At 49.8% G+C, this 25,286-nt stretch overlaps 1 protein-coding gene across 3 annotated transcripts in view; it reads left to right on the forward strand.

Annotated features, from left to right (window-relative positions):
* The first annotated feature begins 4,273 nt into the window (after positions 1–4,273).
* Positions 4,274–25,286, forward strand: part of CAMKK1 (calcium/calmodulin dependent protein kinase kinase 1) — a 102,613-nt gene continuing 81,600 nt past the window's right edge. For 2 of the 3 annotated variants that reach the window (XM_040613857.1, XM_040613871.1), the window contains exon 1: positions 24,135–24,269. The gene's annotated coding sequence lies outside the window, so the exon portion shown is untranslated. Of the gene's footprint in view, positions 4,371–24,134; positions 24,270–25,286 lie in introns of those variants that run through there. The other variant, XM_040613862.1, reaches the window with a different exon arrangement.

The following is a 25,286-nucleotide window of genomic DNA, read 5'->3' on the forward strand; positions in this document are numbered from 1 at the left end:
AGCGTAAAAGTCAAAGTGTCCAAATGGATTCTGAATATAGCAACAGCGCAGTCAACCGATGGGCTTTTTAACAGGGGTAAGTCAGGATCACTCCAGTTAACAGAGCTTTGCCTCCTGGTACCAAGCACAGATCCTGCTCAGCTTTATGGCACCACACAGAGATTTGCCCCAAGCTGTCCTTAAAAGAAATGATGGCTTCAAGTCTTTTTTTTAATCTAAACATATTTGTGAAATGCCTGGGGAAATGTAAAGTCTCCCTCTCGTGACTGTAGTAACTCAAGGTTAAACACCCTCCCAGTCCTTGCACCCAGAAAACACACGAGAAATAACAGTAACCAACCAACTGCACCCGACTGCTATCAAACAGAAATACCAAAGTCTTGTTCTAATGTTATAGCCCTCGTATCTAAGCTTCAGAGAGACGTTATTTGGGACTGTTTTTGCACTGGTCATCGCTGCTACACACCTGTGTATTATGAAAAGGGAAACTGAGGCACGTGATTGTTTTGTTCTGTTTTCTGGAAGAAATAGCAGCTTCTGACTGAGACTAGCTAACCAGGTTATTTCATTAGGCCAAGTGCTAGCAGACTTTGCCAGAGGCGATACTTTCAAACCCTGATGCTGGTGCTAAAACCCTGCTTCAGACGTCACTGGTGATTTAAACTGCCTGATGCTAATGGAGACAGGTCTTTAGGGGACAATCCTCAGCACCTTCCAAACAGCATCTTCAAGCCAAACATGAATCAGCCCACATGACTTCTGGAACGCTTGAAAATACTTCTCAGCAGTAGTTATGGCAAGAGGAGCAGAAGGCTGAAAGTTTTCCTCATCGCTCAAGAGAAGCTAAGCTGTCCCTGCATGAGCAAAGCCCTGCTTGGTCAAATTGACAGCCCTTGTGAAATAGGTCAGTGTTTTACCTTCTGTGTGTTACGGTCTTTCAGAGCATCTCTTGTGCCCTGCAGCCACATGGGCACAGCCACATTCCTGGGTGCTGAGCACTTATACCTGGGCATCCAAGAAGGAGGTTGGTGGGGCTCTAACTGCTCAGGGCTGGGAGGAGGGTTTGCTTTTGCTCATAGCCATGTCTTACTTTCCTTGAGAGTCCATCATGACCAACAGACAGCCCAGGAGCTCAGGCTGGTGGGTGTCTTGAGATGATATCTCATCGGTGATTGCAGATGAGCAGTCTTGAGATGATATCTAATCAGTGATCATTAGGTAATATCTGGAGCTGCTGGAAGGAGGCAAAAGCTTTGGAAGCATGAACTCCAGGTGATAAGGCTCTCTGCTGTCCTGTTACAATCCTAGAATCATTTATGTTGGAAAAGACCTTTAAGACTGAATCCAACCATTAACCCAGCACTGCCAAGTCTGCCACTAAATCATGTCCCTAAGTGCCACATCTACATGTCTTTTAAATACCTCCAGGGGTGGTGACTCAAGCACATCCCTGGGAAGCCTGTTCCAGCACTTGACAACCCTTTCGGTGAAGAAATTTTTCCTAATATCCAATCTAAGCCTTCCCTGGCACAACTGGAGGCTGTTTCCTCTTGTCCTACCGGTTGTTAGTTGGGAGAAGAGACCAACCCCCACCTCGCTACAACCTCCTTTCAGGTAGTTGTAGAGAGTGAGAAGGTCCCCCCTCAGCCTCGTTTTCTCCAGGCTGACACCTGCCCTCACCTGTGACCCAGTGCCCTCAGCTGTTCCTGGTCAGACTTGTGCTCCAGCCCCTTCCCCAGCTCCGTTGCCCTTCTCTGGATATACAGAGGAACCAGGGAACTGCCAGAGAAAGACTAGCCAAATCCTTGCTCCTAAAAGCCCTGGGGTTTAGCCAAATGAAGCTCCACTGCCACGAGCAGAGACCAAATGTGGGCTGGAAGGGAGAGGTCCCATAAAACCCGGGCAGCATGAGATGCTGGAAACCTTTTGTGCCAAGCTTTGGTGTTGAAAATAAACCCTAGCATTTCCTTGCCTTCTTAGTTCTGTCAGAAAGGCTTTCTGCATGGAAAGAGAAATGAAGAAGTATTTCCAGCTGCTGGTGATTGGTCCAAGGGTGGAAAGATGCTGCCCCAAACACCCTCCTTCAGAAACCATGGGCCCTCAATACTTTATATTTTTGTTTCGGTTTAGGTGCTCTAGCTGCCGCAGGAAGGAATTTTGTATACCTGAAGTGCAAACCTGAACCAAATAATATTTAAGAGACATGAAAACATGGAAAAAACTGTCACAATTGTGAGCAAAATATGCTGAAGGAGACCGACAAATTGCCAATGGTAAAACCCAGAAAATGTGTTTTCACACTAAAACATGGCAGGCCCTGTCACCCTCCCGCTGTTTTATGTCACACTGCTGTTCAGCTGGTCCAAAAGCCCTTCTCTGCCCCAGTGTTTCCTGTTCATGAAGATCTTCTCTGCTGGATTTTCTCTGTGGCAAGCTGAAAGAACAATCCTTTCCATCTTTCTAACAGGGATCATTTCACTGAATGTAGTAACTCTTTAATAGTCAAGTTTAGAACCACACAAGTCCTGGAATTTTAGTTTGCTAATGATAAAACCACTTTTTTTGTTTGTTTGTTTTCTTCTTTGCAAAATAAATAAGGGGACAGAGCATGTTGTGATCATATAATTGGATCCATTATTTTTTACCAATTCAAAGATTAACTGTAGGCAAATAAGGTCTCAGAGATTTCAAGCTAAATTCAAAACGTTTCAGTTCAAAGCATTTTTGACTGAAAACTGGCAAATGGAATGGACAAATAGTTTAGGTGGAAGTGAAAGGGCGTTAGCCTTGGATAAACCTGTTCATCCGTAGAGAGCTGCTCAGCTGCCTGTGACCGGCCAGGGTGACAAAGCACATTTCTGCAGGAAACATTAAGACTTGGTTGCACACGGTAAATTGCAGTATGGTATGTCTGACTACAAGACACATACCCACAGAATGAGTAAGTGAAAAAGTTCACAGTCTTTGCAAGGCTTACAAAATGACTTTGCTATTTTAATGATTAGTGTCTCTTAATCACATTTTGATACTTCTCTAAACACAGTGACGACCTGAGCAAGGCTTTTTGGGATGGGAGACAAAGCTGGTAGCAAAGCACAAGCTGCATTATTAATATGTTGAGTTGTTTTGAGATATGAAACCCATGGTAAGAAATTAATTTGTTTCCAAAGCGGAGGACTATTTCAGGCCCATTGGAAGGAGGCACAGGCATTTCTACCCACTTGTTCTCACAGCGGGAAGGAGCAGCAGCCTGCAGTGGGTTGAGTCAGGACGTGGATTTAATCCAACTCTTGCTCTTCTGCTAAAGGCAAGATCCCCTGGTGGCGAGCTGACCACCAGCGGGGAGCCCAGCGAGCCCGGCTGCAAGTCACTTGTCACAAAATGGACATCCTCACAAATCCCACAGGAAACACACTTCACAGCTGGGTGCAGGGCTGCAGTGGGAACCCCTTGACCCAGGGGCACGGTCAACCGTGAGCCAAGTAGGTAAAAGAGAGCTGGAGGGAAAAATAAAGCCAAAGCATGAGTCATAAAACATGGCAGGCATCTGCTTGTAGGACTTCCTCGAGTGATGGCAGTGGGATTAGTTGACGTGCAGCTTTTCTCCCTATTGCTGTAAGACTTCAGAAAATGCTTGTGCACATGGTCAGGGTTGACTGTAGAGCCAGAGCTTGGCTGAGGGGACACCTGGCCACACTGAGGGGGCGCGGGCACCCCTGGGCAAGCACCCGCAGAACAAGGCCGCCTGCCCCAGGAGATGCGCTCTCACGGCCTCCTTGGAGTCAGGGCATGGTGAAACCACCTGCCCCCACTGCCTGATCGCCCACAGCCCAGGCAGCAGCCACCTTGTTGCCTGTCCCCCCACCGCTGGGCTTCCCCCTGCCCGCCCCCACATCCCTCGCCTGGTGCAACCCCCTGGGCCCAGCAGCGCCTCGGCTCCCTGCCGCGCCAGCACCACTTTGCCTGGTTATATTGCCAAAATTTCCGGTGTTTTCACCCAAAAGCCCGCCCTTAGCCCAGGTGTGCTTCTGCTTGGGCACCATCCAGCCGCACACCCCCGAAAAAGGGGGTTTTTGCCTCAGAACCCGCGGCCGCGCCCGCCCAGTGCCGCCTCTCCCTGACAGCGCCCGCCGGGCAGCGACCGACTGCCGCCGCGCGGGCCCGGGGAGGCGCGGCCGCCGCCAGCCAATGGGAGCGGGCGCGCGGGGCGGCTATTTAGAGCCGGCGGGGGGGGGGGGAGGGCTCAGCCGCCGCGCGGCCAATGGGAGGGGCAGGCGGCTGGGGCGGCGCACGCTGATAGGGCGCGGGCCGGGCAGTTTCGCCGGGCGCCGCAAACAGTGGCACGTTGGAGCCGGCGGTGCCGGGCGCAGGTGAGTGGCAGTGGCGGGCGCGGGGTGGCGGGTTCGAGTCCCCTCGGCCTCTCTCGGCGCCCTCTCCCTTCTGGGGGGCCGCCTGGGCCGCGCTGCCCGCCCCGCGGGTCTCCCGCTTTCAGCCCTGCCGGGGCTGGCGGCACCTCCCCGGCCTGGGGCAGGTGCCGCTGCCGTGCGACCGCGCACACGCGGGTTCACCCCGTGGGCAGCGCCCCGGAGGGGGCGCAGGGCGGGTGGGCTCCGGAGGCGTGCGGCGGCCGAGGGCCGGCTGCCGCGGCGGGCGCGTTCGGGCAGCTGCCTCGTCCCCTGGGCTGCGGGAGCGGCGGGGCCCCAAAGTAAATGGGGGCGGGGGACGGACAGACCTAAAACCGGGGGTCCTGAGCGGGCTGCCCGTCGCAGCAGTCGTGTCTGTCCCTTTTCTAGCGGGGGAGCGGGGGCAGAGGGGGCGGTAGGCGGTGTGGGGAGCGCCGTGCGGGTTGCCGCTGGCTCCGAGCCAGGCTGGGGCCCGGGGGGCCGGGCCGGGCTGGGGAAGGGGGGCCTTTACCCGGGTCAGCGCTGTCCTGGGGGCCGGGCTGGGGCGGGGGGGCCTTTACCCGGGTCAGCGCTGTCCTGGGGGCCGGGCTGGGGCGGGGGGCCTTTACCTGGGTCAGCGCTGTCCTCCCCTTTGCACCAGCCCGGCCCGAGGGGGGCTCAGCTCCCCTGCCCCGCTTACCTTGCCACGGAGGGAAAACAAACTGCGGCTTCCACAGGCCTGTGTGCTGTGAGCAAGGAAAACTGCTGATCCTGCAGGGATATCGCTTTCTTCAGCTCCTCTGATGAAGCTAAAATTACCGTTCTGTTGTAGCTGTAACTTAATGGAACAGGTTTTGTTTAATAGACTGTTGCTCTGCTATTTACAATACTCTGCGGTTCCAAGTCAAGCTTACGGTGCCGCTTCCCACAACGCGTTAACCTCCTCCCTGCGAGGCATCTCTGGCAGCTTCAATTAGTTCAGGCGTTTGACACGGGATGGCTTTGAAGTGTTGCTTTTGACTGGATAAGGCAAGCAGAGAGCCGTTATCTTGGTTGCTTGAAGAGAAAAAGCAAAGCCAGTGCGATGGGGCTGTGCTCCAACACATCCCTGCGCATGGCACAGCTCGCTGTGCCGTGCCCCGTGCTCAGGCTGGGGTGCGTGGTATGCATAGGATTAATCTCCAGGCACAGCAATAAAATGCTTTCCTGGGCTTGCTCCCATGGCTTTTGCCTGGAGAAGGCCAGATCTTAGCAACCAGGAGTGTAAGCACCAGCCTGTTTTTCCAGCGAGGAGTTCAGGCATGTTATTGCTCGATACGGTATGAAGGCTGGGCTTTAAGTCGCAGTAGGTGCTCTTTTTTTGAGGTTCACTGGTATGAAGTGCCTTCAATCTGGAACTGTCTCCAGCTATTTCTTCTCCACACTTTTGGGATGTATCTTGTGGGTCAGAGCTGGCATGCTTGGAGTGGGATGTGTGGGGGTGCGTACCCTCCCAGGACAGCTGCTGGCCCAGAGAGGGTGGGCAGAGCAGCTCACCCAGCCTCTTCTGGAGCAGAGCTGCAAGGGGACCTCGCCTGCCCAGCGTTGTCCCGGGGGACACTGAGATGCCCCCATCACTTCACACAGCCTCTTGGTGCTTGACATCTGCCATGGCCTTCAAAGCCTGTGCTGCTGGGGCAACTGTGCCCCTTCATTAGGATGCTCATTAAAAACTAAAGGCTTTTGCCTGATGAAATTCATCATCCTTGCACTAACCAGCCTTTCAAGACTCAGCTTCCTTTTGCTGGGAAGGGACCGTGGGATTTCTGTCCCCTTACGGGCTCTCATGGGGTGGCTACAACGGGAATCTCTTCAGCCTGCAGCAGAGGAGATGCTTGGAAGGACGGCATGGCAGCGTTCTGTTTGCTGGAGGAAGAAGCACTGTTGAGGTAACGGTCACCGCAGGCGCTTCTGTGGTTTGGACCTCGGCTGCGTTTGAAGAAGTACCACTATGCTGAGTGTGTCACTGTACCTCAGACAAGGGTCTGCTCACCAGAGTACAGCATCTCTTCTTGCTGGTGTTTGTTCCCTGAAGTTACCTGAAGGGTGTATTTAACCCAGTTGTTTGTGCCAGCCTCTCTTGAGGACAGCCGTGTCTGAAAACCAAGCCTGCAAGTGTCACTGCTGACCTTAGGAGAGCCTTGACAGGGTCATTGCTACCCAGGAGCAGGAGAAACCTCTTTTGTAAGAGGCTTCAGAAAAAAGCTGGGGTGCTGGCTGGCCTCTGTGGGCTATCAGCAGGGTGGTTTGGCTCTCCAGAGGACCTGTCTGCCTGGCTGAGGGGCAGAGAGGATAAATCTGATGCAAATCCGGGCAAGCCGAGTTGGGGGGAGGCTGGGGGGGGTGGAAAGGGCATGTGTTGGTGGGGAGCTCAGTGTGAGAATTCTGCCTGTGCTGGAGTTGCGGAAGGCAGTTTGTCTGACAACATCTGAAATCAATATGTGCAATTACTCTGCCTTGGGAAGATGCCTGGAGAGAGCATACCCGTTACTGCCCTGAAGTGCAGGTGGGTGATGAACAGGTGGCGTGTCCATGGGTCTGTTCAGCAGCTCAAAGCACCAGCACACACTGGCTGCAGGGAGAGGCAGGCTCTGCTCATTTGTAGTTTTTTTACCCACCTCTAATTTGGGTAAACGTGTACAGAAGCAACTGTTGACATAACTCTAATTTGGGGTGGGGGGAGACTTCTTCCTGCACAGCTTCTGGCAGATGCTTGCTGGTACCTAGCCCTGCTGCTGAGGTTTGGCAGTTGGAGAAGATGGGCAGCTGAGCCTGTCCCTTTGCTGAGAACCAGTGAGGAGGCAGGTTACCCCTTTGTCTTTTGGACAAAGCTGCCAGTGTAAAAGCCAAGTATAGAGTTGGTATGAGATAAAATCTTATTGCCTTGTGCCTTAAGAGGTAGGGAAGCAGACACATCTGGGGAAAACTAGGTACACAGTAACCCCTGTCAAAATTCTTCCTCTTACGTCTTTCTCTTCATGGTTTCTCTTCTGATCTTCAGTCCTTTATTTTTTGGCACAGGATCTTACTTGCTTTAAGAAGCAAGCATCCAACATGCAGGGAGGTGACCCAGTCATCAGAAGATACGTGGTTGGAGAAATGAATGTGGGTAGCTGGCTGTAAAAGTGGTGGGGATGATTGACGTGTACAGAAGCAACTGTTGACATAACACAGTCGTCATGGCAGATCTGAGGGTTGGTTAGTGATGTTTGTGATAGATAAAGCATCAAAGCATTGGGTGAAGCAAATAAATGACTTTTATCAAATAATGTCATGTTGTCAAGCATCTTTTAATTAAGACAGCTGTTAAGCCTAGCATGGTTGGAGAAAAATGTCTGAAGCCTTCTAAAGAAGAAATTCTGCTAATGGATAAATTGGGATAGAATACTAATGTAAAAGATAATGGTGGAAAGAAGCTGCAGTAACTTTCATGGATGCGTGGGAGAGTGGCTGCTGATTTGTGGTGGTGGGTGAGGTGTAAGTGTACATGCCTGTTGCCAGCTTTTCAGAAGTTCAGATGTTTCTCAGGCTTGTGTAGCTGGCCGCAAGTGGTGGCTTTAAGGACTGAGTCCCTAATCACAGAAAACCATCTCTGTTAGAGACATCAGCAACAGGCCAGGATGCTGCAGATCCCTTTGGAGGTTGTTGCAGAATTTTTGAGAAATTGAGTTCCCCAGGTCCTGGGTGACCAGCAAGTGTAGTGTGCCTCTGGCCCAGAGCTGCCTGCCCTTGGTCTTGGTCTGGGTGAGAAGTGGCACCTGGTGACAGGCACGGGGAAGAAGGGATGAAACCAGAGATGTGATGAAGCAGGGAGGTCCTCTGTGGGTTCCCAGAGAAGGCTTGTGTCTTACTTCAAGGGTTGCTTTGAATTAGCAAGTGTAGCTTTTTTTTTTTTTCCCTGGAATCAAACATCAGGGTTATGAAAAAATCCATCTGGAAATCAGACTCAACCTTTCCTATATTTCTGGTTTTCAGCTACTGTGTTGTTTTCCAGTCTAGTTTTTAACCTATACAAATACAGTCATTTTATAGAGCTCCTAATTAATGGTGGGGTGCAGTCAAGCACTGTGTAACTTGCAGTTCTAACTTGCTTAAGAATTTGCAGTCTGGATTTGTTGGTCACTTTTTCTGCTGGGCTAAGTCTTTAGAAATATATTCCTGTTCCGTTGCAGTCTTCAGTTTTATTGTTGACATAAGTGATAGGAACAGAAACAGGGAGAAGCATAAATACTTGTCATTAGTGTCAAGTACATGACATCAGAGAATTTTGTTTTTTTTTTTAAATTCCTTTCATGTGCTGGTGTCCCTGGATAGGGAAGTTCTCCTGAAAGGTCAAAACCTTTTGGGGACACGGCTTCTCAGTGGGCTGAGGCTTGCAGCTGGAAGGGAAGGCTGTCCCATGGCAGCTGGGAGCTTCTGAGCCCAGAAACCTGCTGGTTTAGGGAATGAACCTGGCTATAGATGAACCCTTCTATTTTATTTCTTGGTGGCACCAGCACAGGAGCTGAGTCATGCCTTGTGGATAAAGGTGTGGTTTGTTGAGGACTTGTTTCTTTTGGGTTGCTGCCCTGGGCAGGCATTATTTTAGGGTGAGTACCTCTGAAATAGTTGTTCTTTTTGCCAGAAGCCATGTGGGATTAATTTAGCCTGTTTGTCTCTGGGGTGGTTTCAGTGTTTCTGCAGATTGGTGGCTGTGTTCAGGGAAGGCTGTGAAATGTTGCGATTAATTCTTCAGTATTGTGCAGAGAGTTTATGGTGAAATTGTTAGCTGGTTAAGAGTGACTGCTCTAATTATGCTGGTGTGAGTGTAAACAGCAAGGCTGTGATGTGCTACTGTCTGTTGGAGCAGCACTTGAATATGTGTCTTGCTGAGATACGGGCATCCTTCCCCTTTTTCCTGTTCCCTTGCTGGACTCTCTGCAGAGCAGCCATATGTATGTCCTGGACAAGAAGAAAGCCATGGAAATCCAGCCTTCATTTCTGCTGATGCTGGTGCTGAGTGACAACTGCTTCCCTAAAGTCAGCAGAGCCAAACTCATTACCTCCTTTTTTTTTTTTTTTTTTTTTGCTACCATTTGCAATTCAGTGTCTCCGGTAGTTTCCTCTCACTGCAGTATAAGTGAGGAGGACTGTGTCCCATCCTTTTCAGCTGGCAGCGGAGCCTGATGTTTTGATGAGAGTCCTTGTTGCAGAGCAGAGGGGTCTGCATTAAGCCACCAAAAACAGAGCTGTGTGCCATGGTGGGAGGAAGAGCAGCTCCCTGAAACCTGCAGTTCCTCTGCAATATCCCATGGTGGTTTCCATGGTGTGCTGATTGTTTTTTTTGCAGCCAGGTGGCTCCATAATTGTGTGACCTTGTGAGGACAAAGCATTAATGACCCATTTTGGATGGATGTTAGGTCCCTGTTCCCATGGGGAAACTGTGCAGGGCAAGACTCCTGACTTTGCACAGCTGTGCAGGTAACACTTTCTTCAACTTCAGAGGGGAAAAAACTCCACCTTGCCTCTGGTATTCTCACTTTACATGGATCTCTAGTATGGCTGTTGAACTCTAAGTATGCTCTGTAGAAGCAAGTCCTGCAGACCCACAAGGCTTTCAAGTGGAGAGGGATGATTTGGTATGTAGGCTGTTACATTAACATGAAGAAGATTTGTTCAGTTGTTTCCTCTGGCTACAGATTTCCTTGGTAACCTGGAGCTCCAATTCACAGATAGACCCAAACATTGAGTGCTTAGCATAGCTGTTAAACCAGGAGCAGACATGAGAGGCTCAGCTGGAGTGGGAAAAGGAAAATTAAAGAAGCCCTGTGGAAGCCCAGGCTGAATAACACCTTCTGAGGGTGCGTTAGTGTTGATTTGTGACTGTGGTGAAAGTGTGAATCAGTTGTACCAAGGGGTGTGAGATCATCATACCCTAGTGACCTGGCCTTTAGTGCTTGCATTTGACAGTTTGCTGCTGTATTGGAGCAGTGTTCTGTGGTGAGATGCTGCTGTCCTGGTGGCTTGTGTCTCTCAGCTGTCCCTCTGCTGCAGAGATTGCTCACTATTTTATCTTGCAGTTTTGAGTGCAGCCGTTCTGGTTTTGGCTGGGATAGAGCTAAGTTTTTTGCCTGGTGTACGTATTAACTCAGAATATTTTGCTGTTGGTCCCTTGTAGTCATGAGAGACTTTATCATGGGTTTATGTCTCTTCTTCCCCACCTTCCACTCTAGACAGTAGTTCGAGTTTCTATGCTATATAATAAAGCAAGTCCTAAAACCACAAAAGAGCTGCTGAGGGTAGGATTTTATATATAGAAGTAGCATGGGCACAGCCTCATGAAGCCCGCAGTTGCAGGCTGTCGCATCTAATGGATAAAACTGAAGGAACTGGGCAGCAGCGGGGGGAAAAAAGTGCCAGCACTGCTTTGCAGAGTGCTGTGCATGCATACCTACCTGAGGCTGGCTGTAATTACCATAATTGCCAGCTCCCATGCTGCTGCATCGAGCTCTGTCAAGTTACTCTCAACTAGCTCCTGCCTTTGTGCTTCCTCGCCATGGTACTGGCAACACGCAGGCATTGCTGGAGCTTTCCTCCTGCCTCTGGACCTCCTCATGTGCTAGAGAAAGCTGGTGGTCTAAGTCTGATCTGCTGCTCTGATGTGGGCTCTCGGAGAGAAATTGGGATGCTCAAAGGAAGCCCTGCTAGAAGATCTATAGCTGTTGCTTCATGCTGGGCGTCTGCTGCCCTCCCTTTCCTTTGTCCAACCCCAGCACCTGGCGTCTTGCTCGTCTGTGGACAAGAAACTGGAAGATGTGTGAGCTGCCTCCTTGCTGGGAGTCTGGGATGGAGGTCATCTGAGGATGAATCACAACGCCATTAGGGAAGGAGGCTTCCTTGCTGCAGCATGTGAAAAGTGATTGATGGTAGCATGAAAGGAAGAGGATGGATTTGCCCCTCAAGGGAGCTGAGTGTTGCCTTGGAAAGGTGTATTCTGTTTCTTCAGAGCTTCCCTCCCCATCTTTTATGAATGGTTACAGATCAGTGTGGAAGAACTGGGAGGGAAGGAGAGAGAACCGGGTTTGGATACTGGTGATATAGAAGGTGGTACCCCCATGCCAAAGAAATCAAGATCCTTGGAAGGCAGTAGGATCCTGGTGCAGTGTTCCTGTGACAATTATAGTACGCATGCATAAGCTAACCACTTAGACAAGTCAAGTCTTGATTTTGGTACTTCCTAACACCCGCTACTAGTGACGGTGTCTGGGTAGTGCTGTTCTGTGGTATTGTTTGTGCTGGAACCAAGGGTTTCAGTCTGCTTGTGCTGATGCTGTGCCTGCCTCAAGTGGTGGTATGAGGACAGAGGATTCACCCCCTGACCTCTTGGCTGATGAGATGCTGTGGTGCTGAAGTCCAGGCTGACCCTTCTGTAGCTGTCAGGTAGCTGAACTGGCAAAGGTTAATGGTATCTGAGGCTCCCAGGTACAAAACGGACCTGAGATGAGGGGTTTTTTGCCTGGTTCTGTCAGCACCGCATCCTCAGGCGGAGAGGCATGGAGCAGTGGGTGATGGCTGAGTGCACCTTGTCAGGCCAGCCCTGGCTGGCTGCAGAGGAACCAGGAATGTGTGTGTGCTACTGCCATGGGGCTGGGCTGGGGGGTTACTGTGTGTGCAGGGTGGGATCTGCTGGAATGGTGAGAATGAGGTCATCCGTCTCAGCTTGCCTAATGGGCACAGCACTGGCAGGGGGACGGCTGGGGAAGTGTGGAGGAAAGAGGCAGAAAGAAGGGTTTTGTGGAAACTTGAGAGGGCTTATAGCTCCTTGACAGTGCTGTCAGATCAGTGCAATGCGTTCACGGGTGTGATGCTTTGTCTGCCTTTGTTCTGTAGTAGTGGTCATGAACTTCGGTGCTTTCAGCTGACAAATCGGGCCACGTTACTACTATGCATTTACATGTTCAAGAGATCAGGCGTCTCTTCCAACATGTTTCCATACTCTAATCAGGCTTCTGCTTTTTCCTTTCTCATACAGTATTGATGTGAGCAGTGCTTATAATCTGCCTTGAAGCAATAGTAAAAAGGCATGGTTTATTCATAGCAATTGCTGGGAGTCCATTACTTAATGCCAAATAGATTGATTTAAGTCAGACTGCAGAACGGAACTGGCATTTTTTGTTAATTTTCATTTTGCTGTTTCCAAGGAGTCAAAAAGTGGCTGTGCTTCACCCAAATGCCACTGTATGCCTGCCGTTCAGAATGATTATCACAGCAGCAAAAGAGCAATATAAGATTATGCCCCACCTGTGGGAATCTGTTCTTCTGCGGCATGTCCTGAAAAAATGAGCAACACCATTATGGCTTTCCTCATGCTCTCCAAACATCTGTCTGCTTGTGGCATTTTTTCTTAAGAGGATAAACCTCATGGCAGGGACCAGTGTTTTCTCCGTACAGCATCAGGCACAGGCGATAACTGTATCTGAAATACCACAGCAATAGAAAATAAGCCTCCAGATCTGAGTCAAAGAACTGCAGGTGCTCTAGGGATGCAAGGCCAAAGGGCTGGTTGTTCGTCTCCGATTTGACTCCAGAGTAGCATGTTGCTGTGTCGCCTTTGGTTCAGTGCCTGCCCAGCTTCCCTGTCCCCTCATTCCTCATGAGGTCCCTGGCCCTCAGGGCTGAGGCTGCTTGCCCTTGTCACAGTGTGTGTGCCAGCCTCCTGCTAACGGCACGGCTGCGATGCCAAGGTACTCTTGAATTTCTGCTGTGGTCTGTGTAGAAACACCTGGATGCATTGAGGGTGTGTTGGGGTTACTGCGAGGTGCTAAGAGCCTCACTCCACTAAGGCTTTGTGGAGGAGAGTTTCCAGAGTATTTAATATTCCGTGCTCTTTAGGTATGAATAAATATTTCCTTGGCCTGAAACATTCTTTGCTGTGAAATCCATTCCAGTCTTTTTGTCTAAGACAATCGGTCTCATTCCTTCCCTCTCTTCTCCCATGCCCCAACTTTTATTAAGCTAGAAATACGTTGACACTTCACTGTCAAACTGGTTTCTAGCACATTAGGGAGCTCTGCAGAGCATCTTTGCAAGTTGTCAGTGTAGCTGCATGCAAGAGAAGAGGAAGATAGTTCAGAGGTGTGGATCTCTTGGGGAATCTGGTCTTCCTAGCTGATGGCTTTCTGCAAAAGCATCTGTCCATGTGTATCTTTTCCTCTCTAAAGGAAGGGTGTGGAATCAGGGAGTCAATGAAGAAAGATGTTTCATCGTTGTGCTTTAATACATTTATTTTGGCAGTGCTCCCTCCTGTCGCGAGTGTCTGTCCCACCATGCAAGTGTACTTGTTTTGAGCTTCTTTGGAGCTGTCTGTTCTGCTGTCATGACCTGTGGATCACTTGGTGCCTCTTCTAGTTTCTTGGCAAGAAGCCTGTGCTCGTACTAAACCCTTTCCTGCTCCACTCCCCCGGAGGCTGAGCTGTCTAATGCTCTCATAAGAGTTTTTTGGTTCACCTATGGGATTTCTGCAGTCCCCTGATTTGGTGGCAGGAGGCCTGAGCCAAGCCCATGTGTTTTTTCAGGAGCAGGTACAGGTGACCACACTGTTCAGGATGGACCCAGCTCCTGCCAGCAGCTGAAGGCAGCTTGCTTGGACCTGGACAGCCAATATCTTAAAGCGAAGTCATCCCAGCTACTCCTCACTTGCTGATGTTGGGAAGCACCATTTCCAGCAGCAACGGGGCTGTTCCAAAGTCTTTGACCTCTTCTGCAGCTGTGGTACCTCCCAAGCAGTGCCAGCAGTTGGGAACTCTGGTGCCCAGGCTGAGGCACTTGCAGTCAGTCAGCAAACGGCATGTCCGCTTTCCCGATGGCTTCCAGCCTCACAGGGCCTGGCTCCTCCTGCCCTGGCCAAACACTCCTGTGGAGATTCACCAGAGCCAAAGGCTTTCTGGGGATCGGCTGAGTGGCTCCTGGAGGCAGGAAGAAGCCAAGAGCTGGAGCACAGGCTGCTGAGCAGGATGGGGTGTCAAAGAAGCTTGCCCAAAAGGGGCTCTGGAGATGCTCTGAGGTTGCCGTTAAGTCAGAACAGCCACAGCAATCCTCAGTTGGGACCCTGACCTGCAAAAGCTGGAACCTTAAAGATGTGATGGGGAAAGGAGTGAAGTGCCCCTCCATCGTGGTGAAGACCAGGGCTATATGGTGGTGGGAATCCACATCCTCCTTGCCTTGTTCATGTGCAAAGCTGGGGCTGTTGGGAACATGGTACAGCTGCTGCAGTGGCTGTCACCATGACCAGCTGAAACTGGCCAAGGAGTAATTGTGACACCAGCAAAATCCCAGAAGTAGACCAGTCTTCTGATTGCTGGATCACTTATTTAGAAATAGAGCTGGGTGCTCTCTGGGCTTGTCTGTGGGAGGTGGCTGCCTTTGACCACGTGTAAACCACAGCCTTGCCTTCATACTGAAACTGCCACAAGCTGCGATCCTGGTGGAAGGGATGTCCAAAGTGTCTGTGGGCTTTGGACATCCCTTCACTTTAAACTCCTCTGAAAACTGCAGCAACACCACCACCTCCCAGGCATCTGGGGGTGATGGTGATGAAAGGAGGTTCCTGGTGTTACAACCAGATGGACTGAAGGTGCTTCTTTGTGTGTAAAGCTGGAAGTTGTTGTGCTTGCCATGCCTCCTCTCGGGTGCTGGGGAGCAGCTGCTCCTTCCCCTGGTGCCGGGCAGGTCCTGCATCCAGCTCTGCCATGTATTAAGCCCAACGTGCCCTGATTAGGGTGGGCAGAGTCTCTCTGCTGTCAAACTGTTTGTTCTGGCTATAAATTTGTCTGCTTGGAAACCTGTCATCTTCCAGCCTTTCAAGCCCACCTCCCAGAGAGCACGGGAATTGTAAGTATTTAGACATATAATAAGAATGATGTAATTAAAATCCTTGATTTTTGTTTTTCTTGTTTGAGGGGTTTTTTTTAATGCCTTTGATTTAAAGGGTGGTAGTAGCTAATTGGATTCTGGGCCAGGCTTGCATAGGCAGCTGGGGGGAAGGGACTGCAAATGAGCCCAGCCAGGAAATTGCACATTTAAATATAGTTCTCGGTAGGGTCAGCAGAACACCCAAGGGACAAATTAAGTATAAAATTTCTGCTGTAATGTGTTCATTTAGCTGCAGACATTGTCTTAAGGGAAAAGAATAGGAAACATGGGAGTGAGGGGAGCAAACTGAAGAGTAAGTGTCCCTCCAGCAGTGCATTTGTGTACCACTGCAGGTCTGTCCCAGGCAATAGTATCCTTCAGCTAACCCAGAGGGCAGGATTTAAAGAAGTAAGTAAATTAAAAAAAAAGTAAACCATTGGCCAACTTAAAGAAGAAACCACCGAAGGAATTTCTGGCTTTGAGGGGGGTTGGTGATTTTGCTGGATGATGAAAATCCATAGCTCACGTAACACTGGGGCTGCTATTGTTGTTAGCAGCTTTGGCATGGATCGCCTGGGTCACTGTTCATCAGGTGCTGGCGAGACAGGACCACCCACCACCTTGTTTGCACTCTTTGGGTTAATGGGGGACCACTTGCCCTGTGAGGCTGCTGCGTTCTTCCTGAATGGGTGGGTGGGATGCTGCTTCCACTCCCATGGGTACTGACTGGTTTCCCTGAACTGGTGTGCTGGGAAGGTGACTGGAGTCAGCGACAGGAGGTGGATTCAGCCTGAAAAAAGTGAAACATTGGATTTGTCCCTTTAAAAATCTGCAGCCTTGCGTTTTTAGTGTTAGGACCTGTGGCCCTTTCAGCAGAGGGACAAGATAGTTGTCCTCACTGTGGACATGAGCGAGGAAAGCAGTGTGTAAAGCAGCCAAAGCCCAAGATGCAGGGCAGAACATCTGGAGTAACCCCTGGCTGAAAGCCAGCACTGCTCTTGAGTTTGACTAATGTGGACATTGGTTTTCCAGCCCTGTTTGTCCCTTGATTCCTGCATGGCTGGTGGCATGTGCACCAGAGCTCGCCTGCTCCTGGGTGGCACGTTAAGAACAGCCTGAATTAGTCCTCAGCAACTTTAATTTCTCCTTAAGGCCAAGATAAAGAAATACTGCTGGTGATGGGAGATGCGGAAGAGCTGCTTGGTTTGTGTTTCCCAGGACCTTGGACCCAGCCCTCAGTGCTCTCCCTTTTCGTTTTGGCTGTCTCCCCAGAGGAAGGCCACGTGCTCGAGAGGCAGAGCTTGTCAGGAATAAGGCTTGGTGCTACATCCCTGCCCTCTCCAGAGGGCTGCAGCATCCTTGGCTGTTGCGTCTAGCTGGAATAAGATTTCACCAAAGCTGCGCACCCATGAAGGGACCCCAAAACCTGGAAGATAAATTAAAGAGGGCATTAAGGAAGGAGCAAAATGTCTTTTTTTTTTTTTTTTTTAAATCTAGGCGTGTCATTCAACTACTGAATGGTCAGTATGTCACAGATGCTGTTATATTATATGAGCATTTTGAAAAACCACAGCTCAAATGATAACCCTGGGTCATTTGGTAGGGTTTTCCTTTGCTTCCATTTCCTTGCTTTTCCTTTTCCAACATAGCAGGCTTGTTTGTGCAGGTGCCAGCTGGGGCTGGACTTTCAAGGGAGTTCAGCACTGGCCTTTTGGGGGTGATTTCTTAAGCTCTCTTTTTAATGCCTGCTTTGATTAGAAGTTGTTTGAGCCAAAGCTTGCTTTTCAGTGCGCCTTAGAGCATTTATAGCGAGGCAGTTAGCTCTATATTAATTGGTGCTGTTGCCAGGCTATTGAAAGGTTGTAATAACCTGGCCAAATTTTCAACTGTTGGTCTAGGCTCTCTGCCTGGATGTCAGGGGAAGCTAATTACAGTGCGAACCAAGGAGAACAGGCTGGCCTGAAGGAAATTAAGGTTTTCCAAGGGCCCCGGTGTAGCCTGTGTCAAATCACAGCTGCATCAACCTCTAAATTTCTTCCTCCTTCAGTTAAATTACCACCAAGTGATTTCTTGCAAGTGTAACCACCTTTTATACCAAGAGAAGGAATACTGGCTGTTTTCTCTAAATCCAAATAACAGAGGTTGGGCTGGGATTGCAGAAGCAAATAGAGGACAGCTGCTTCCCTTGCCCTTCCTTTCCTTCTTGCTCTGTTACACTGTGCAGAGTATTTGTGGCAGCTTCTTGCTGACCCTGTGTTGGGGTCTACCATGGGGGCAGTGAGTGTGTCCTCTCTGGCACTGAGAGGGGTGTTAGGGGTGCCTGAACCTCCCCCTGTGGCCAGCAGGTACGGCATATATCCTGCTTTCTCTGCAGTGCTCATCACATCGCAGAGCTTAATTCCTTCCAGTGCTCTGGAGGCTGAAAAAATAAATAGCATCAAAATGTGGTAGACAAGTTCAGGGATGCTCTCTTGGGGCTCCCTGAGTGACTGCTTGAAGCTGGGAAGTGCTGTCAGGAGGGTAAACTCTGATATTTTTTTTTTCTGATTATCATTACTATTTTTAAGCTCTTAATTTTGCGCCAGCCACCCCTCCAAGCATCCAGTACTGGCCCCTGTTGGAGACAGAAATCAGGGCAAGGTGGATGCACGGCCTGACTCAGTGTGGCTTTTCCTATAAATGATCTGGCTTGTTTTCTAGAAGCTCTTGACCTACATCTTGGGTTTAGTGCTGGTTCAGGAAGGAAGAGCCGTCACGGGTCCATACTGCACACGAATGCGGATTTTCATCATTATCTGTTGCAGCTCTTTCTCAGGACTGGGGGTTTTGGTGTCAGTTGGGGCCAGGAGGTGGGACTAGAACCATGTATGTCAGAGCTTGCTATAAAAAATAAATAAATAAATAAAAAATTAACTTGGCTTCCTTCTGACACCAGACCCTGTGCAAAAGGCAAGCCAGACATCTGCTGTATATCTCTGTCTGCCAGTCCTGTCTCCCACCCTGCCACCTTGGCCACCCAGCTTCTGGAGCCTTTGTCCTCCTGGACTCTTAAGTGTCTTGCAGTGATTAAGGCTTCAAAGATTTGTTACAAATTTTTTTTGGAAATGGATGGCTGGGTAGAGGAGGGAAGATGTTATGGTGAGGGAGACGTGAGGCGCTCCAGTTGTGAGTTCTGCTCATACCAGGAAAAGGTGACAATGCTGCTTCTCTCATCTCCAGGCTCTTTCCTGCCATCCTTCCAGTGCCATTTGTCCCCTTTGCCTGCCTGCAATACTTCATCCTGAAGGATCCTCGTCCTGTGGCTGAGGCTGAGCAGGGACTGCTCTGGTTTGGGGCAGGGCTGCTGGCGGCGGGCAGTGCTGGTCAAAGCTTCGGATGTTTTGGAGGAGCGGCGGGGCAGCGATGCTGGGACATGTGGAAACGGAGCCTTAGAACTGCTGCATGTTCTCTGTAATGGCGCAGAGAGCTTGGGGACACTGGCGTGTTGGGGGCCCAAGGTGCAAGTAGCTTTGATGACAACTTAGTACAGAAACCTGAACCCTAAGAAGTCACCTTAGAAGCCTTCACAGGACTGCCAGCGAGGTCAGCTTGCATGGTGCCGCATGGCCATGCTGTTGCTACACCAGTTCAGTTGGTGTTAGTTTTCATTCTCTAGGATGGCCCATCTTGAACTGTGGTCCCGAGCTTTTCTGAGACCGTTTTTCCCTTTAAAAGTACAGATGGGTAGTAAATCTGGGACGGAGAAATCCCTGAAAGATAAATAATCCTCCAGTCTTCAGCTGGACATGGCTCCCCAGTGCCATGGTGTTCTTTTTAACGCGTTGTCATCCTCCAGCTGTCCCTGGGCAGGCAGTGCGGAGCCTCTGTGGCACAGAGGGAGGAAGATGGGAGGAAGATGCTGTGTTTTGAGGTCAGGGTGGACTGAACTGTGTCAGATCCAGGCACAAAATTACCTGTATGTCTTGTGTCACAGACCACGGAGGGAGTCAGTGGGATGTTTGCATGTGGGTAAGGAGTGGGCAAATGCAGTTGGACTTGGGTGCTGGCTAATAAAGAGTGTAGCACAGAAAATAAAATCCTCAGAGGAGATTTAATAACTGGGGAGAATAATTGTAAAGTACTTCAGAATATTAACCAATGGCTGAATGTGTCTAATTAGCTTAATGAAGCTGTGTGGTTGGGTTCTTTTTTAATCAAACAGATGGGCAAAACATTATGCACCAAAAAATGAGATCTGAATACAATGAGCACATTTAATTAGCAAATAAAAGACAGAGAAAGAGTTTGTTTTTCAACTTGAGAAGTGAGAGATTCTTCTTCACTGAAGGCTCAAGAAGAGCCTCAAACATCACAGTTTCAGGTTGTAGGGATTATTTCTTATATTTTGGGTGTGGGGGATGGAGACAGCCTGGCTGCACCTGCGGGGAGGTGAGCGGGCGCGGGTGGCAATGGTGCTGTCCCAGCCCGGTGCTGTGGCGCGGAGCAATCTGTGGCTGCTTGTCTCCGGATGGATTCCCAAGGGCAGGCTCAGCAGCAGTAATGCTGCTTAACCCCCTGCTCCGAAGCCTTTTATCTAAGCATTTATACGCGAACACCTCTGTTTTGCAGAAGGGGAAAGCGAGGAAGCAGTAGCTCGAGGTTAAGCAGGATCTAAGTTCGGTGTTGAATATGTGGTGGTGAGCAAGGTGCCCTCAGTGTTCAGGACACCTGCGGAGCGCTTCCCCGATGGCCTGTGCTTACGTTGGCCGTGCCTGGAGTTCCTGCAGCTACCTGCCTGCTGCTGCTGGCCCCAGTCGATGGGAGCGACTCCTGCCACTGCTGTCACTGCCCTTGCTGCAGTGGCGGCTCCCATCCCTGTTGGTGCCCAGTACAACACGCACGCGCTGCTGTAATCTGTCTGACCAGCTCTGCTGTGCCATGGAAACCTGGTGCAAATCAGTGCCTTACCTCTCCAGATGGGAGACTCCTTTCCATAGGAACCTCAAGTGCTTATGTAGGTGTGTAATGTAGATCCATAGTATCTCGGAGTCTTGCCAAGGCTGGGAGCGTTTGCTTCAGTCTAATGTTATAAGCTGAACAAGCCATTTTGATATTAAGCCTATAATAATAACACCTCGTAGCTAAAGAGTGTGTTTTTCCCCATTGGTGGATTACTCAGCTCTGTTCTTTTGAGGCAGTGTTTAATAAAAGCAGAGACTTTCCCAGACGGTGTTTAATTAAACAGCTCAGAGATCTCTTCCGCTTCATTTCAATGCTGTGATGCTGCTGCTCTATGGTTTCATCTCTGGGGCTGTTAGAGGTGGAGCTTGTGCTGTGCCAGCCCGGAGGCCAGGCAGGTCGCTGCCTCCTGCCCAGCATGCCCATCCTGGGGGGGTTGTGCATCCAGGGTCCCCCAGGCTCCAGCTGCTCTTCAGTCTGGTGGGGAATGTGGTGCTGGGGCTGAGCCACGTGGCCAGTTCCAGTGGCAGCTCAACTAACGCGCTTGACATTGCAACTAACATTTGGGGTCCTAATTTCTACCTGCTTCCTTTTTTTGTTGCTAATGTAGGTGTAGGAGCATTTTGATCCTGATGGCTTGGTTACAAACAATTAGCTACAAAGTGAAGACATTAATTTGAAGCCTCCTTATTTTTGTCTTTGGAGGGATCTGTGAGCAGATGGTGATATGCTCTGGTTTTGCTTATTATTGCAGATTATTTGCCAGATAATTTTTCTGACTAATCCTTTGGCCTCTAGACTGTTGAAAATCCTGGAGTCAGATTTCTAATAAAAACACTTGTGTTTGCAAATTTTAAAATCTGTTCCTGTGCCTGCTTGCTGGTGTCGTGGTGAGCAGGAGACTTTTCTCTGGGTGGCAGACGCCCTCTGCTCCACGGGAAAGGGGCATCTCCTAAAGCAGAACCTCCTGCCCAGTGGTAAGGATGGGAGGTAGCACCTTCGTACCTGGTTTGGGGTTTATTTTATTTTAAAGCATGGTATGGCTGACTGCTTAACCTCAGCATCTGCTGAGGTCTCCATGCTCTGTCCTGTGGCACGGTGCAGAGGCAGTCCTGCTGACCCAGAGCTGGTGTTTTGTGCAGGTAATGCTGCATAACTTCACTTGCACAGAACAGCAACTGGGTGATTTGCCAGTATGTAGCTGGGCAGGACACTGGTAGCAGCGCTGATGGGGGTGCTGCAGCCGCCAGCACAGCTCTCCCTCTGCTGAAAGGCAGCTGTGATTTATTTCTTTTATGTTTATCATTATTATTTCCCCTTCATCTCTTGCCACCTCTCCCCTTTTTTTTAAAAAAAAATATTCTCTTGGATATCTTTGGAGAGAGAGCTGGCTCTGGTAGCTGCTTGACTGATTTATTCTAGTGTTTTAACATTTACTGGATTTACATAACAGCCAAACAATCTGTTTCAAGAGTTTAATATAAACCCAACTCTGGTGAGTCACATCCATGTTAGCAATAATGCAAAGAGAGGCAGCTGGGGGAGTGAGGAGATGACTTTTTCTGGGTTTCTTCATGGGAATATCTGGCTGCCTGAAATATCTCTGACACCTCGTAGCTGAGTGATGCTGCCAGTTCTCCTCTGCCGTCAGGGATTTGTTCTGAAACTTTGAAAGAGCAATGGGTGCGTCACATCAGTGCTCACATCGCTGCTCCTGGCCGAGCTTGGTGGCCTTTCCAGAGCTTCCCAGGCATTGCTGCATGGCCCTGATGCTCTGCAGCCTCGTGTGGTGTTGGGTACCTTTACCTGGTGCGTGCATGTTGGAAAGAGAGGGGAGCTATGAGAGCTGCAAGGTAAACCTATAGTGATTTGCTGCTTGTGTTTTCAATTAAAAACCCACAAAGCCTTTGTGCCAGAGCTTTGGGAGCCAGGTGCTGGTGGTAGGCAGATCAGCACAACACCAGGTGGGATGCTGATGGTACCAGCACATCCTCCTGGGATCTGGTGACCTGGTTTTGTGGCCAGAGTGGGTTTGAGCCCAGCCAGGTGAGAGCTGTCCCTGTTGAGCCACAGCGAGACAGCAGAGCTGTTGGGATCTCCCTGCCCAGGCATGAGCCGGCTGAACAGGGCTCGTTCCTTGGGGACAGCAGCAGTGAAATCCATCAGGATGATTGATAGCAGTGCTTTCCCAAACTGTGGTGGGGAACCTGCTGCGTCAGGTCCTGTCCAGGCAGAGTAATTTTGGGACTTTTTCAGTCGTCTTGTACGGTTGTATGAGTGTAGCAAATCTCTGGAGCAACTCTGCCGTGGGCAGCCTGCCCCCCGCCCCCCCGCCCCCAGCTCCCGAGGCTCTGTTGCCTCTGAGGGGTGGGGGCTGTGATGTGGTCAAACAAAATGGGTCTCCAGCTTGAGCTGTCATTTGCAAAGCTCCCAAGCAAGAGGCAGCAGGAATGGAGCAGGCAGGTTTGCATTTGCATTGCTGCCTGGGTTAGGGGTTGGCTGCTCAGCTAAGCAAGTGCTTCTCTTGCTGCAGCTTGCTTATTTGAATTCTTGTCTTCAGAATGGAAAATAAATGCTGGCTGATGAGATCCATTATAGCACTAATTTTAGAGCATGCCAAACACTAGGAAATGGTTTGCAATCTTCAGTCTCATTTCTCCTTTATTTCCCCCCTCCGTTTGTGAGAACTGCCTTTGTCATTCTTCTAAATGCCCAGTGATGTCCTGCTTACTGGTGCTTCGGGCATCAGCCCTCTTTTCTGATGACTCTTCGTTCAGCCACTTGACACTGGTGCACAGAAGCCCTTTCTGGGGCTGCAGGCAGCCCGTGGGCATGCTGGCATGATGCAGTCAGTGAGCGCTCGGCCAGCTGGTGCGAGATGCCAGCAAAGTCCCCTTCAAGGCTGGGGGGAGCAGGGGTAGAAGCATCAGAGTGGAATTTCTTATTCTTGGGCACCTGGGGCTTTATAAATCTTTCCAGCCCCACCCCAGCCTGCTTTCTTGATGAGCAAGAGGGAAAATATGAATTTCCCTCTGGTCTGCTGAGGAGTTCAGGAAGCAGTCCCAAAGCTTCAGTGTTTGTCCTTGGCACTAATGCAAACCTGAGTGGTTGCTAAAGAGGATGGAGCAGGCGGTGAGTTAAGAATCAAAATGCTTGGCTAGTGCCGGAGGAAACAGCAGTGCACAAAATCTAGATTTTTTTATTATTTTTTTTTTTTAAACATGATTCCTTTTCATCGGCTGGAAGCTCGCACTGGTCTGAGAAGAGCCTGGGTGCCTAACTTGGTTGTCTTCTATGAAACCTTCAGGATGGCTGCAGACACCAGTGCTCCCTTCAGCACTGCTCCTGGCTTGCCGTGTTCAGCAGAGTCTGACTGAGCTCTGGATTAAAGTTGGTGGCAAAAGTCCAATAGTTTCACCCAGTGCAGTTTTCAGAGGCTCTCTGGAATACGTGGGTCATGGCTTTGGCAACCAGACATCCCTGATGGCAGCTGCTGTGACCATTAGCAAACAGATTGCTGAAAGATGTGGTGCCTGACCTGGTGGGGGGCTTTAAAAATCTTCCCTCGCCTGCCCCCAGCTCCCTTACCCTTCTCTCCTCTGGACAGCCCAGCCTGCTGGCAGCTAGCAGTGGCTGTATCTTGCAAAAAGAGCTGCCACTTGGCCTGGCTTCTTGTGCTGGTGAGTGGTAAGAGGTCCCTACTCCCAGCAATTACCATTTCATGCTTCCCTGGGCGCACTCTGCGCCCTGCGGCTGCTCAGGGTGTCAGCCCGTGGGAATTCGACAGGCAAATGTCTTCATAGTCGGCCTTTGTGAACATGACTGAGATAAACCCTTTACTGAACTAAATGTGGTAACAGCTAATCCCTTGGAAACAGTCACCTGGGCCCTGTGCGACGAAAAGAGGCTTTGCTGCTCTGATTAACAGCACTGGCAAGAACATTAACTCACTTTTCTTTGGAAATGAAAAGCACCTCTCCAGGAGAGTTTAAGGGATTAGGCACCAGCTGGAATATTAAGGTAGGTGGGGGGTTTTTTGCACCTTCCTTCTAAATGTGTAGCTTAAAAACCTGTTCAGCCCTGATGGGATGGGTGACGACGGCTGAGCATCGCTGTGCTGTGGTAGAGAAGAGTCTTGCCGCGGTGCAGAGACCAGCGTCACCCGACAGGCTTCTCTGGGGAGACGGCAGCGGTGAGCAGCTTTTGGCACCCTTTGCCCACACTGGGGTGTCTTTCGTGACACCAGGGCTCAGTGGTGTAAATTAACCCCTGTCAGACTGGCCAGTCCCCATCTGAAGGGTAAAGCTCATTCAAGCCTTGCTAAAAGCCAAATGATACTGACGCTTTCCAGCCCCTTCTTTAGCAAATGCCCAAGGCATTCCAGCTGTTTTGACAACTCCACTTTCCTTTCTGGGAGGAGATTTGCACTGGTTTCTTTATCATCTTTTTTTTTTAAACACAACACTTGGTTTCAAAAGCCTGAACTAGAAATTCCATCTCAGTTAAAAGCAAAGCTCTTGTATTTCAGTGAAGGCTGCTTGGGCTGTATTTTTCAGGCTAGGCTTTTATCTTGGTGCTGGTTTCCATGAGGCTGCATGCCCAAGCTCTGCCCTGGCAGGGGTGCAGCTTGGTCAGCGAGCATCATGTGTGATGCTTGCTGATGAAGGCTGCTGCCCAGCAGCCTGGCTGGCTGAAGGGGTTCAAACGGGTGTATAACATTTGTTATAGAATAATGTAAGTTTGAGAAAAGATGAAACACTTGGATTAAGTATTCGTTGTTCAGAGCAAGTTTGAGTGCTCAAAATGCTCCCAAAATCCTGTTACCTTTCAACCTGTCTTTCTCCTACTGAATTTTCTATTTTAAGTAAATAGCACAGAATTAGCTCAGACAGGAAAAAGATACAAGTGTCACTGTCCAAGGCATGCTTTACTGGTTAGGTATTTATGGGAGACATCCAGGAGATGATCAAACACTTGAAAGTGCATGTATTATTCATTGTTGTAGCTGATTAGTTACCACTTGAAACCTTTGGTTGG

The sequence above is a fragment of the Falco naumanni genome, chromosome 1 (assembly GCF_017639655.2).
Source record: "Falco naumanni isolate bFalNau1 chromosome 1, bFalNau1.pat, whole genome shotgun sequence".
NCBI lineage: Eukaryota > Metazoa > Chordata > Aves > Falconiformes > Falconidae > Falco > Falco naumanni.